At 49.1% G+C, this 11,962-nt stretch overlaps 1 long non-coding RNA gene across 1 annotated transcript; it reads left to right on the forward strand.

Moving 5' to 3' along the window:
- The first annotated feature begins 688 nt into the window (after positions 1-688).
- LOC125942345 (uncharacterized) lies at positions 689-10,391 on the forward strand. Its single transcript, XR_007465021.1, has 4 exons — positions 689-837; positions 7,863-8,025; positions 9,164-9,220; positions 10,285-10,391. It is a non-coding gene; the product is annotated as an uncharacterized LOC125942345 (long non-coding RNA).
- Positions 10,392-11,962: the final 1,571 nt, after the last annotated feature.

The raw sequence follows: 11,962 nt of genomic DNA on the forward strand, positions 1-11,962 counted from the left end.
CTGCTCTGTTCATAAGATATTGTCGTGGCTAAAAAATATTCGAATAAATACATATGCATATAGCTGTAAACCACTACTGACCGTGAGCGAAAAGCGCGTAATGGTGAGCGAAGCGGTCACTGCACGCACGTAAGTATTTCACTTGACTGCGCGAGTAATTTACTTTTTTCGCTACTCTTATTCTTGCAAGCATGGTGCTATTGCCCGCGTACCCATGCGAATGTTTCTTTCTTTACGTTGTTTCCTTGCGCGGGCTCATTTAGCGCGTTTCTACGCACGCACAGTTACCGTAATACCGTTCCCGAACTTTAGCACCAGAGCTAGGCCGCGCTGATGAGTTTGATACGTTAGTTTTTGCATTATATTGCTGCCCAAGCACAAAGAAACGCTCATAGATGGGTAAGCTCCATGCAGCACCACAATGTGCTTTGCGTGGAAAATGAACGCAAAAAACTACAGCGCGTAGCAGACGACCCTCGCTTCCCGCGCGCTTCGCGAGCGCGAAAAGCCCACGGGTCCGGAGCAGCAGCGGCGCGGCGCGGTAGTTCACAGAAAAAGGCCCTCGTCGGAGCCGGCGCTTTGGACACTCTCGCATATTCTAGGTCACTCTACCGAAGCCATCAAAAGCGCCATTTTGCAGTTGTGTTACAGTGGCTAGTGTAGTTGTGTTGCATCATGCGCGAGCACGTTGTCGTTGTTGAATGGTTCTGAAAGCGCTGCGTTAGGGGCGACTGCAGCCTGACGTTACGGGGGGACCTTCTTGCCGTGCTATGTGATTACGACGACAAGTACTGCCAGCAGCAACGTGACGCCGATTTCTTCTTTGCCGACATTACAGTGGCTAGAACGGGGAAGTGTGTTGAAGGCGCCGGCTCGCGCGTGCCCCTTTGGGAGGAAACCGCCAGGTGGCGCAGACACAGGCTTACACGTCGGCCGCGACGGCGGCTAGCAGCCGCAGTGCAAGGGCGCTGCGTGAATTGCGATCGTCCGCGCGCGCAGCCGAATATGCAATAACAAAAAAAGAAAGCTTCGTAATATATATTCTCGCTCGTGCATGGCGGCAAATGGCGATAGAGTGGCTATGCTAGCCCTTTCGTAATTGAAAGGCGCCAAGGTAACAATCCGATTGAGCGCGCGTCGATGGTAGAATGTAGCTTGCTTTAGACGATTTACTCCGGCGGACACCTTATCGAACTCAAAGCAAGAAATTTCCCAGAGGTAACTCGGAAGCAAACATTTTATTTTTTTGACGCATGCACTCTTTTCGCAAACAACTAATTTTTGAAGAATGACTCACAATCCGTTTAAAACAAACCATTCTCCGTCATCGATTATTTTTTGCTACGCGACGCACCTGAGCTGGGGCTTTTTTTTTTTTTTTTGCTCACGAGAAAAAAAAGATGTTTTAAAGTGTTCACAAACAGTTCAAACAGAACGTTGTCAGCCTTATGTTATTCTCTGCTACAAGCTCAGTCGCATCACTCGTCTGAGTGACGCGACTGAGCTTCAGGTGCTTCTTCTTTTCACGGGAAGACTCTCTTTGTTGAGTGCCTTCGTGTAAAAGGGAAAACGGATGACCAAAAATAACTTTGTAACTTGGTTGGTAAGGCTGGGGCCATGCGGTGCACAGCCCAATATGACGTCGTTTTTGTGCAGACAGTAGACAAGCTCTTCCAAGCTGTCACTGTGCAGCTCGTTGTAACTGAACCACATCGAAAACAGTGGTTTCAAGGGCGTCTATAAAAATGAGAAGAGTTTCTTCGAAGGGTGAATAAGGCCCTCATTGACGCAGAACTTGGTGAACATCGCCACCTGTTCGATGGTTTTGCCGGTGGCAACAAGAAGCTCGTCAAAACAATTCTTGCACACAGACTACAGGGTATTTACCCTGTCATGCAGAATACTAGCCGCGAGTCGCTCATTTTTTTAGGGTAATCATGGTCGGGTAGCATTGCGGATTCGAAACGACAGACTGGTGGGCTAGTTGGTATGACATTATTTACACAGTAGCGCAGAAGCACACGGACGGCGAAAGAAACAGACGGGGCACAGCGCAAAGAATTGAGTGTTTGAACTTGCCACGTTGATTTGTTTGCGTGTCTTCCTTGTACATTCCTTTTGTGTGGCGATATATATATATTGTAATGGGGTTTATTGACGACTCAAAAACGCGACCGTCTCAGTTGAGCGTCGGACACCGAGAGCGCGAGCCCGTCTTCGTCGGCGGGCCGATGATGATAGTGCGTCCACAGGGCGCGCCAGTCACACAGGGCGCCAGTCTTCTTCGCTACAACTGCCCCCTGGAGAAGAAGGAGCCATCCTGGCGACTCAAGGAGAGGACAAGGGGGTCGTAATAGGGTTTAAGTCTCTGGACGTGGACTGTCTCGCGTCCACGACGCCTCAAGTCAGTAGATGGCGTTAGCGGCTCGACGACGTAGTTGACCGGCGTCGTCTGTTTAACGACGCGGTAGGGACCGTGGTATTGAGCGAGGAGTTTAGAGCATAGACCAGGGGTGCTTGAAGGTATCCACAGCCAGACTAGTGAGTCCGGCTGGTAGGTGCAGGGAGGTCGATCATCATCGCGACGGAATTTTTGGAGACTCTGGTCTTCCGCCGTGAACGAACGGGACAGCTGACGGCATTCCTCGGCATACTTGGAGGCTTCAGACAGAGGCGTGCCCTCTGATGGGTCAGGCCGGTAGGGGAGAATGGTGTCGAGCGTACATGTAGGTTCACGGCCATATACGAGAAAGAATGGCGAAAATCCCGTTGTGGCCTGTGAAGCGGTATTATAGGCGTACGTAACATATGGCAAAACGAGGTACCAGTTGGTATGATCCGATGCCATGTACATGGATAGCATGTCGCCCAAAGTACGATTAAACCGTTCTGTTATGCCGTTCGTTTGCGGATGATAAGCTGTACTGGTGCGATGGACGGTATGGTACGCGGTCAGAAGGGCGTTAAGAACTTCGGAAAGAAACGCACGCCCTCTGTCACTAAGAAGTTCCCGCGGTGCCCCATGACGCAGTATGAAGTGATGCAGTAGGAAGGACGCAATGTCGCGGGCTGTCCCTGTTTGCAGTGCCGCAGTTTCTGCATAGCGGGTGACGTGGTCGACAGCGACAATAATCCAGCGATTGCCAGCTGATGTGCAGGGAAGAGGGCCGTAGAGATCGATGCCGACGCGGTCAAATGGTCGGGACGGACAAGGAATGGGCTGTAAAGGACCAAAAGGACGAGGAGCAGGAAGCTTGCGTCGTTGGCACGCTGTGCACGAGCGAATGTACTGTCGCACAAAATTATACATGTCACGCCAATAAAAGCGGGAGCGAAGCCTGGCCTAAGTCTTGAAGAGGCCGGCATGGGCGCATTGCGGGTCTGAATGGAGAGCAGAGCGTACATCTGTGCGCAGATGGCGGGGAATGACGATCAACCATTTGCGACCGTCGGAAGCGTAATTTCGACGATAGAGAACACCATCCCGCAACTCGAAATGAGAAGCGTGGCGGCGGATAGCACGTGAAGGGCGTGTTGTTGAAGTGTCAGAAATGCAATCCATAAGTCCCGCAATCCAGGGATCTTTACGTTGCTCCACAGCCATGTTGACGGGCACAGGCGACGAAAACGCCGATTCGATGGCCGTAATGCAAGTCATGTCACTTGGTGTAGGCGACCGAGAGAGGGCATCCGCGTCGGTGTGTTTACGGCCAGACCGGTAAATGACGCGTATGTCGAAGTCTTGTAACCGTAGAGCCCAGCGCGCAAGGCAGCCAGACGGATCTTTTAAAGTCGATAACCAACATAGAGCATGGTGATCTGTAACGACGTCGAAGGGGCGGCCGTACAGGTAGGGTCGGAATTTTCCAAGGGCCCAGATGATAGCCAGGCACTCCTTTTCGGTGACGGAGTAGTTAGATTCCGCTTTCGTTAGTGTTCGGCTGGCGTAGGCTACTACGTATTCATCATGCCCACTTTTTCGCTGTGCAAGCACGGCACCAAGTCCTACGCCACTGGCGTCGGTGTGGACTTCCGTGGGGGCCGTGGGGTCGAAATGGCGCAGTACGGGAGGCGAAGTGAGCAAACGCCGCATGGTTTCAAACGCATCGTCGCAAGCTGTGGTCCAAGTAGAAAGTCGTGTGTCGCCGCGAAGCAGCTGAGTCAACGGAGCAATGATGGAAGCGAAATTCCGGATAAAACGACGAAAGTAGGAGCAGAGCCCGATAAAGCTCCGAAGTTCTTTCAGAGACGTGGGTTTCGGGAACTCGGCGACGGCGTGAAGTTTCGAAGGATCAGGGAGTATGCCATCTTTCGATACGACGTGTCCGAGTATAGCAAGCTGCTTGGCTCCAAAGCGACATTTCTTCAAGGTGAGTTGGAGGCCTGCCTCGGTGATGCACTGCAGGACTTGTTCGAGACGGTACAGATGTGTGGGAAAATCTGGAGAAAAGACGACGACATCATCAAGGTAACATAGGCATGTCTTCTATTTGAGCCCACGAAGCAGATTGTCCATCATTCGTTCGAATGTAGCAGGGGCATTGCAAAGCCCAAACGGCATAACGTTAAATTCATATAGGCCATCTGGGGTCACGAAGGCTGTCTTCGGGCGATCAGCAGGATCCATAGGCACTTGCCAATAGCCTGAGCGTAAATCGAGCGAAGAAAAATACTCCGCGCCTTGCAAACAATCCAGAGCATCGTCGATGCGCGGTAAAGGGTAGACGTCTTTGCGAGTTATCTTATTAAGACGGCGGTAGTCAACGCAAAATCGAATTGAGCCATCTTTTTTCTTAACCAGGACTACAGGCGACGCCCAGGGACTATTAGAAGGTTGAACCACTCCACGCTCAAGCATTTCGCTAACTTGGTTTTCAATAACATGGCGCTCCGCGGGTGATACACGATAAGGCCTCTGGCGCAGTGGTGCGTGGGTGCCGGTGTCGATCTCGTGACGTACAGTCGATGTGCGGCCTAATGGGGCGTGTTGACAGTCGAACGTAGATTGGTATTTCCGTAGAAGGCTGAGAAGCTGCGAACGCTGCGTAGGGCTCAAGAGGGCATCCACTGAACTATGGAAGACGTCGTGCCTAGGCTGGGAACAATGCAAGCTATAGGTCAACGAGTTCACGTCTGAACAGGTGTCGTCAAGAGGCGCGTCAAAGATGGTAACCGAGTCAGCAGACTGAAGACGTCCAAGGCACTCGCCACGGCGTAAGACGAGGGGCGTGTCCTTAGCGTTGGAAACGAGTAGTCCCGTGCAGCCACCACTGACAGTTAGGACAGCGAAGGGAAGGGAACATTGTCGGCGAACAAAAATCTCCGATGGGACAAACAGGGCAGTAGTGTCAGTGGCGAAAGTAGAGCAGGCATGCGCAATCACCGAAGAGTGCGGAGGGATCGTGGTGTCTTCTGTAACGACCAGTTTGTCGCCGAGATCGTCAAGTTCATGTGAGCGGGTGTCGGGAAGCGGAGAAAATTCAATTTCGGCGCGAGAACAATCAATGATGGCCTGATGATCGGAAAGGAAGTCCCACCCCAAGATGACGTCGTATGAACAGGATGAGAGGACGACGAACTCGACTGTATACGTGTATCCTTGAATGACGATGCGGGCGGTACATGCGGCAACAGGGGTAATGCACTGGGAACTTGCAGTCCGGAGTGACAGCGCAGATAAGGGCGTCATTACTTTTCGAAGCTTGCGGCAAAGTTCTTCCGTAACTACTGAAACGGCGGCGCCTGTGTCGACTAATGCCAGTGTGACGACTCCTTCAACAGACACTTCGATTACGTTCGTCGGAAGAGAGCGAGGCCTTGTGTGGTTCGACTGGAACGCAGTTCTCGCCTCTTGAACTGCGGTAGCTAGTTTTCCTGCTCCGATGGGGCCGGACGCCGCCGCATGGGGGAAAGTGAGCGGCGACGAGGGGATGGCGAGCGACGATCACGGGCAGAAGGAATCACGCGCGTAGACGGCAAGTGGGAATCACGTGGTGGTGAGAAGGACGAAGCTGGCGAAACGTAGGAGGAGACAGGTTGGTCATGACCTTGAAGCCATAAGCGACGGCGACAGAGCCGTGCCACGTGACCAGGGATACCACACAAGAAGCACACGGGGCGATTGTCGGGTGTACGCCAGGGTCCCGTGCTAGCTGGTGATCTGGAGGTGTACACTGGAGGGATTGGACGTGGCGGTGCAGCAAACGGTGGCGCTGAAAAAGTCGATGGGGGTGGCCGTGCTGCAACCTCGGCGTAGCTGAGAGGTACAGACAATGGTGGCGCTGCACGAGGAGACTGTATGGCTTCGGACACTTGTTCTTGGAGCATTTGACGCAACGGAGGAGCCAAGGACGGCGTAGGTCCGGGGACAGCGGTGAGTAGGGATAGCTGGCGGGCGACTTCGTAGCGTATAAACTCCCTGATTTCGCCGAGCAGATAGTCGTTAGTGACAGCGGCTAAACTTGCAACGGAAGCATCGGGAACAGAAGAACGTCGAGTGAGCAGACGTTGCCGCCTGAGTTCGTCGTAACTCTAACAAAGTTCAGCGACCTCGACCACGGTCCGCGGGCTTTTCGAGAGGAGCATTTGGAATGCGTCGTCTTCGATTCCCTTCATCACGTGACGGATCTTGTCAGACTCAGTCATCGATGGATCGACGCGCTTACAAAGGTCTACAACATCTTCTATGTACTTGGTGAAGTTCTCACCGGGTTGCTGGGAACGGCTGCGCAAGCGCTCTTCGGCACGGAGCTTCCGCACCGCAGGGCGACCGAACACTTGCGTAATGCGTGCCTTGAAATCGGACCAGGTGCGAAGGTCGGATTCGTGGTTGTGGTACCACACGCTAGCGACACCCGTAAGATAGAAGTTGGCGTAGCTGAGCTTCGTAGCATCGTCCCATTTATTGGGGGCACTCACCCGCTCGTAGATCGAAAGCCAATCTTCGACGTCGTATTCGTCGGAGCCGCTGAAGATGGGAGGATCGCGTTGACGCACGGGGCCAGGACAAATCAATGTTGGCGGTGCCGGAGGTGTTGTTTGGCTGGCGTCGTCAGGCATGATGGCCGGCAGCGTCCGATTCAATGCGTAGTTCCAGGGTTGGGGAAGTAGAACCCAGCACAGCTCCACCAAATATGTAATGGGGTTTATTGACGACTCAAAAACGCGACCGTCTCAGTTGAGCGTCGGACACCGAGAGCGCGAGCCCGTCTTCGTCGGCGGGCCGATGATGATAGTGCGTCCACAGGGCGCGCCAGTCACACAGGGCGCCAGTCTTCTTCGCTACAATATATATATATATATATATATATATATATATATATATATATATATATGCTCTCGTCCAATAAACACTCAGTTGTTAGCGCTGTGTTCCGTCTGTTGATTTCACCGTCCGTGTGCTTCTATATAGTGCGTAAATAAAGCATTGTGGACTTCTTTATCATATGAGAAGCTTCCTCAGCCTTCCCATTATCCAGCAGTGCGTCCAGTTCATGGTCTGCATCCTCAATGCTGAAGAGAAGTGTGTCAGATCGCCCCCTTCACAGTTGCCACTGCTGGGAGCTTTGACCAAATCGTAGAAACTAAGACGCTTCAAGGTGATAAAAAATTGACACGAAACACGAGAGCATCCAGACACGAAACAATGTTTTCGCACCATTAGTACGCACATGGACTTGCTGCAGCACAAAAAGAAACGAACGTAACTTTCCACAGGTCAGGGCGGGCGGCGTCACTGAAGCAGCAGAGCCAGCGCGCGCCCCCTCGCGGTTCCCTACCGGCGGCTTCAATGCGCCCCGCCCCGTAGGTGCTGTGTGCCGCTCGGCACACTTCCCCATTCTAGCCACTGTACCGACATCGAGCAAGTGCAGCTCGCCGGACCGTGACAAGCATCCGAAGTGTTGCGGTCTGCACTGCGTCGTCTTTCATAGCGATGTGAGAAATCGTAACGCACTGACGCTGCCAGATGCATACAAAAGCCTACCAGCAGGAAGTGACTGTGCCATTTTTCTCTTAACGTCTCAGGTGAGTATACCAGGTTTTGTTCGAGTTGGAAAACGGCGCGTACTCGGCCCTTCCGGTTTGCCTACCTTGTGTGTGACGTTTCTCTTGTCATTACAGACGTTTCCTAGGCATGCGCGCAAAAGTTTGCGCGCGCGGATGCATGCGAACATACTACTGGCATCTGAAATTATAACAAAGCTGTACTGTCAGGCGAAAGACCGTTCTTACCGATCCGAGTGGTGAGCGGCCTGTCGCATTAAAGAATCCGCAGAATAACAAGTACTGCGTAACTTGAAGTGTGAAGAAAATCGTAGCACCAGCCTGTGATCAGCTGCCGAAGACAGGCCGTCGAAAACATTGAAGACAGTTTGTGTACCTTGAAGATTCATTAGCAATAATAAAAAGACTACAATGCTGTATGGAGTGTCGGGCCATGTGGCACTACAGAACTTTTCGTAGCAGTAAAGCAGCTGCATGCACAAACGTAAGAGGCACAGCGCTTTAAGCGCTGAAACAAATTGAGTTTAATGTGTATTTGACTGCAAGTTAGAAACACATGAGCTAACAATCTAAACCGATATATGATGTATTAGTTCTTACGTAATCTATTCAAGAGCATAAATTTGCTGCAATCTTTGTATAGTAAAACCTACTAGGCTTACAAAACCTAGGTGTGCTCAGTGGTTATTTTAAATAATATTACTGGATTTTCTATTTTGTGTCCTGTGTTTTATGGAAAAAGTGGTCTTTATTTGGCAAGCAGAAATTATTTTATTGCAAAGTTGTTCCTCTCAATGAGCTGCATATGAAGCCAAATTAATCTCGTCTTGGCTACTGTAATGTGCATATAACAATTTTAAGTAAGTACAGCTGCAGTTGGCTTAATCGCTGTAGAAAATTTTGTTGTAAAAGTAGAAGCCTATTTATTATTTTACTGCTTCCATGCAAAAATACCTTTTTTCTTGTGACAAGAACCTGACAGTGTTGAATGAAGTATAATTAGGTGTGTTGTATTCTACTAATTTAGTTTTAAAAATTTTGTGTGTCGTGTATCAGAGATTAGTTTACCTTCTTGCACGAAACAATGTTCTGACATTTGCTCCTGTACTGCTGTTGTACTGCATATTTAAAAAAATGTTTGATATGCATTTTATTTTAGGTATTCAAGAAGTGGCAACTGCCACAGGAAGTAGCCATCTTATCCGGCACGTTATGGGTGAGACAAATTGTAGCAGGCACTTTGGCATATCTCCTTAGCAGTATGATGCTATTTGTAATAACTTTTGTGTCCTCCTTCCTGCCTTTATTCATTTTTGTCACATTGTGCAAAAGATAATATGTTTACATAGAGACAGAGTAATCACAAAGACAAGACATGGCTGGAGTAGACAAGACAAACAAGCCTCCTTTGACCATGTCTCAATGTTGCGTAGTTACTGTCATTATCTACCAACAACCCAAATTTCTCTTCAGCTACATTTACTAATTTTCTGTTATTACCATTTCCATAACACAATGTTGGAAGGACTGATGTACACCGGAAGGCTTGACTTGAAATGATGAAAAGTCGTAGAGCATGGAGCATCACTGAAACCAATAATTCGACAAGAATAAGGAGACAAGTTCTCTTGTCGAAACGCTGGCTCCAGCGACATTCCTTGTTCTACCGCTATTTACTGTTAAAAGGAAGCATTATTGATTTTGCTGAAGTATTATGCATTATGGAATAAAAATTCGTAGGGTGAAATGTCAAGAATGTGAATGTTGTCATAACAAGAAATGAGCAGAAAAACTAGAATAACTTATAGAGAAGCACATTGTTATCTTTCACTACCAGGTTGGCCAGCTTCATTCTGAGCTTGCACTTTGTTGCATTAACAATCATGGCAATTCGTTAATTGAATTAGCTTGGCAATTTACTTATGCCAAGAGATGTTCAATGTGGATTAATGCAGCTTAAAATTAGCACAGGTGAAGCAAATATACTAGTGACATTTTAAGATGGCAGTCTAGCTATTGATTCTTGATCACTTGATGGCATGACCTCAGGTTCCAACCGAGTTTCCATGCACAGCTTGGTTGCTCATTCTTTTTCATCTTCACTTGCATTTTTATAAACATAAATGTGGTTTTATTTTTGTCGGGGTTCTAGTTGGTGTTGTAGGCCCTAACCGTTAACCTTTATTTGTATTTGTAGCCATGTTACGCAGACAACTGCTGCATTTGTTTTGTAAATTGCTACATAGTAGGACTAAACACACTTGTGCAACTTTGTTACAGGTACAACCTGGCTACTCTTGCACCTGCCTCCTGCCACTACCCCATCCTGACTACATCCACGAGAGAGTTGGCAGCCTTAGTGATGATGCCAAGCAGGCTGACAGCAGACAACACGCAGGTAAATACATGTAATCCAGCAGCGTTCTCTTGACTGAAGCGGCTTGTAGCCACTCAGCAATGAAGGAATTAACTTCGAAGCAGTTTAGAGTCCCCTCTATCAGTGGAGGGATGCACAAGTCCATGCATCTTGTCTTAGCCGCCAAGAGACTACGTGGATTAAATGAACCACGATGCAAATTTTGAAACTGGTGGGAGACCACTTATACAGTTTCTTTTCTTGCTTAACACAAAAACTACTCTGATAGAGCTTTACCAAATTTAAAAGCAATACAATGTGATATTTGGCATATTTTTACTAGGACCGCCTCAATGTTAAACATGCAAACATACGCCAAAACTGAGTTTTTTGCAAGTTCATCCTCATCTCTGTGCACTTCTGCATAATATTGTAACACACACAGTTCATTAAAGTTAGTTTAATTGATTTATGTTGGGCAAACTTGTGCCCGACAAACAGTTAAGCAAGAGTCTCGCTCCAACGTACACGGTCTTCTCACAAGAGTTCCACACGTCTTCTTCGTGCCCCGCCTGATGATCTCTTGCTCCGATCGCACGTGCCTTGTAAGCACGTGTTGGCCGCTTCACTGCTGCTATCTTTCGTACGTAGCAACACATGGACGGGCACAGGAGACGGCTGGCGCGCGAGACTTGTGTCATTGGCCCCCTTCCAAGAATGCATCGTCCTGATGCTTATAAAGAAGGCGGTGGTTTTCAGGGTCATTCGGAAAGCTTGTTGGCCAATTGTCTGTTATTGTCTGTCATAGTAGGGTTTCATTCGGACAACATTAACGACTTCGGTGCGATGTCGCCGTCGTGAAGAGGTTACTTGACCTTCTGGAAGAACTTTGTAGTTCAAGGGGCTAAGTCAGCGAATTATCCTGTACGGGCCAAAATAACGACGAAGAAGCTCTTCGGATAGGCCGCGCATTCGTACAGGAGTCCACACCCATACCCTGTCTCCAGGTGCGTATTGGATGTCTCTTCGTCGCAAGTTATATCGATTCGCATCGGTTTGCTGTTGCTGCTGAATGCGGTGTCGCGCCAGCTGCCGTGCCTCTTCAGCTCTTTCTGTGAAGTTGCTGATATCATCGTCATTTTCCAAGGTCTCATCTACAGGTAGCATTGCATCTAAGGGTGTGGTGACGGTCTGGCCAAAAACAAGTTGGAAAGGTGTCATTCGAGTCGTCTCTTGCACTGTGGTATTGTACGCAAACGTTGTGTATTGTAGGATCTTGTCCCATATTCGGTGCTCCATGTCACATATATTGATAACATATCGGTCAGCGTTCTGTTGAGTCGTTCAGTCAGTCCATTTGTCTGCGGATGATATGCAGTGGTTTTTCTGTGACTGGTGTGCGTCAGTTTCATAATGGACTGTGTCAAATGGGCAGTAAATATGGTTCCTCAGTCCGTGATCAGAACTTTCGGAGCGCCATGCCGTAGTACTATGTGCGTGACAAAAAATTCAGCTATTTCAATGGCTGTTCTCTAACAAGAGACCATCTCGGCATATCGAGTTAGGTAGTCAGTTGCAACTACGATCCACCGCTTTCCTGAC

This window comes from Dermacentor silvarum, chromosome 1 (genome assembly GCF_013339745.2).
Source record: "Dermacentor silvarum isolate Dsil-2018 chromosome 1, BIME_Dsil_1.4, whole genome shotgun sequence".
NCBI lineage: Eukaryota > Metazoa > Arthropoda > Arachnida > Ixodida > Ixodidae > Dermacentor > Dermacentor silvarum.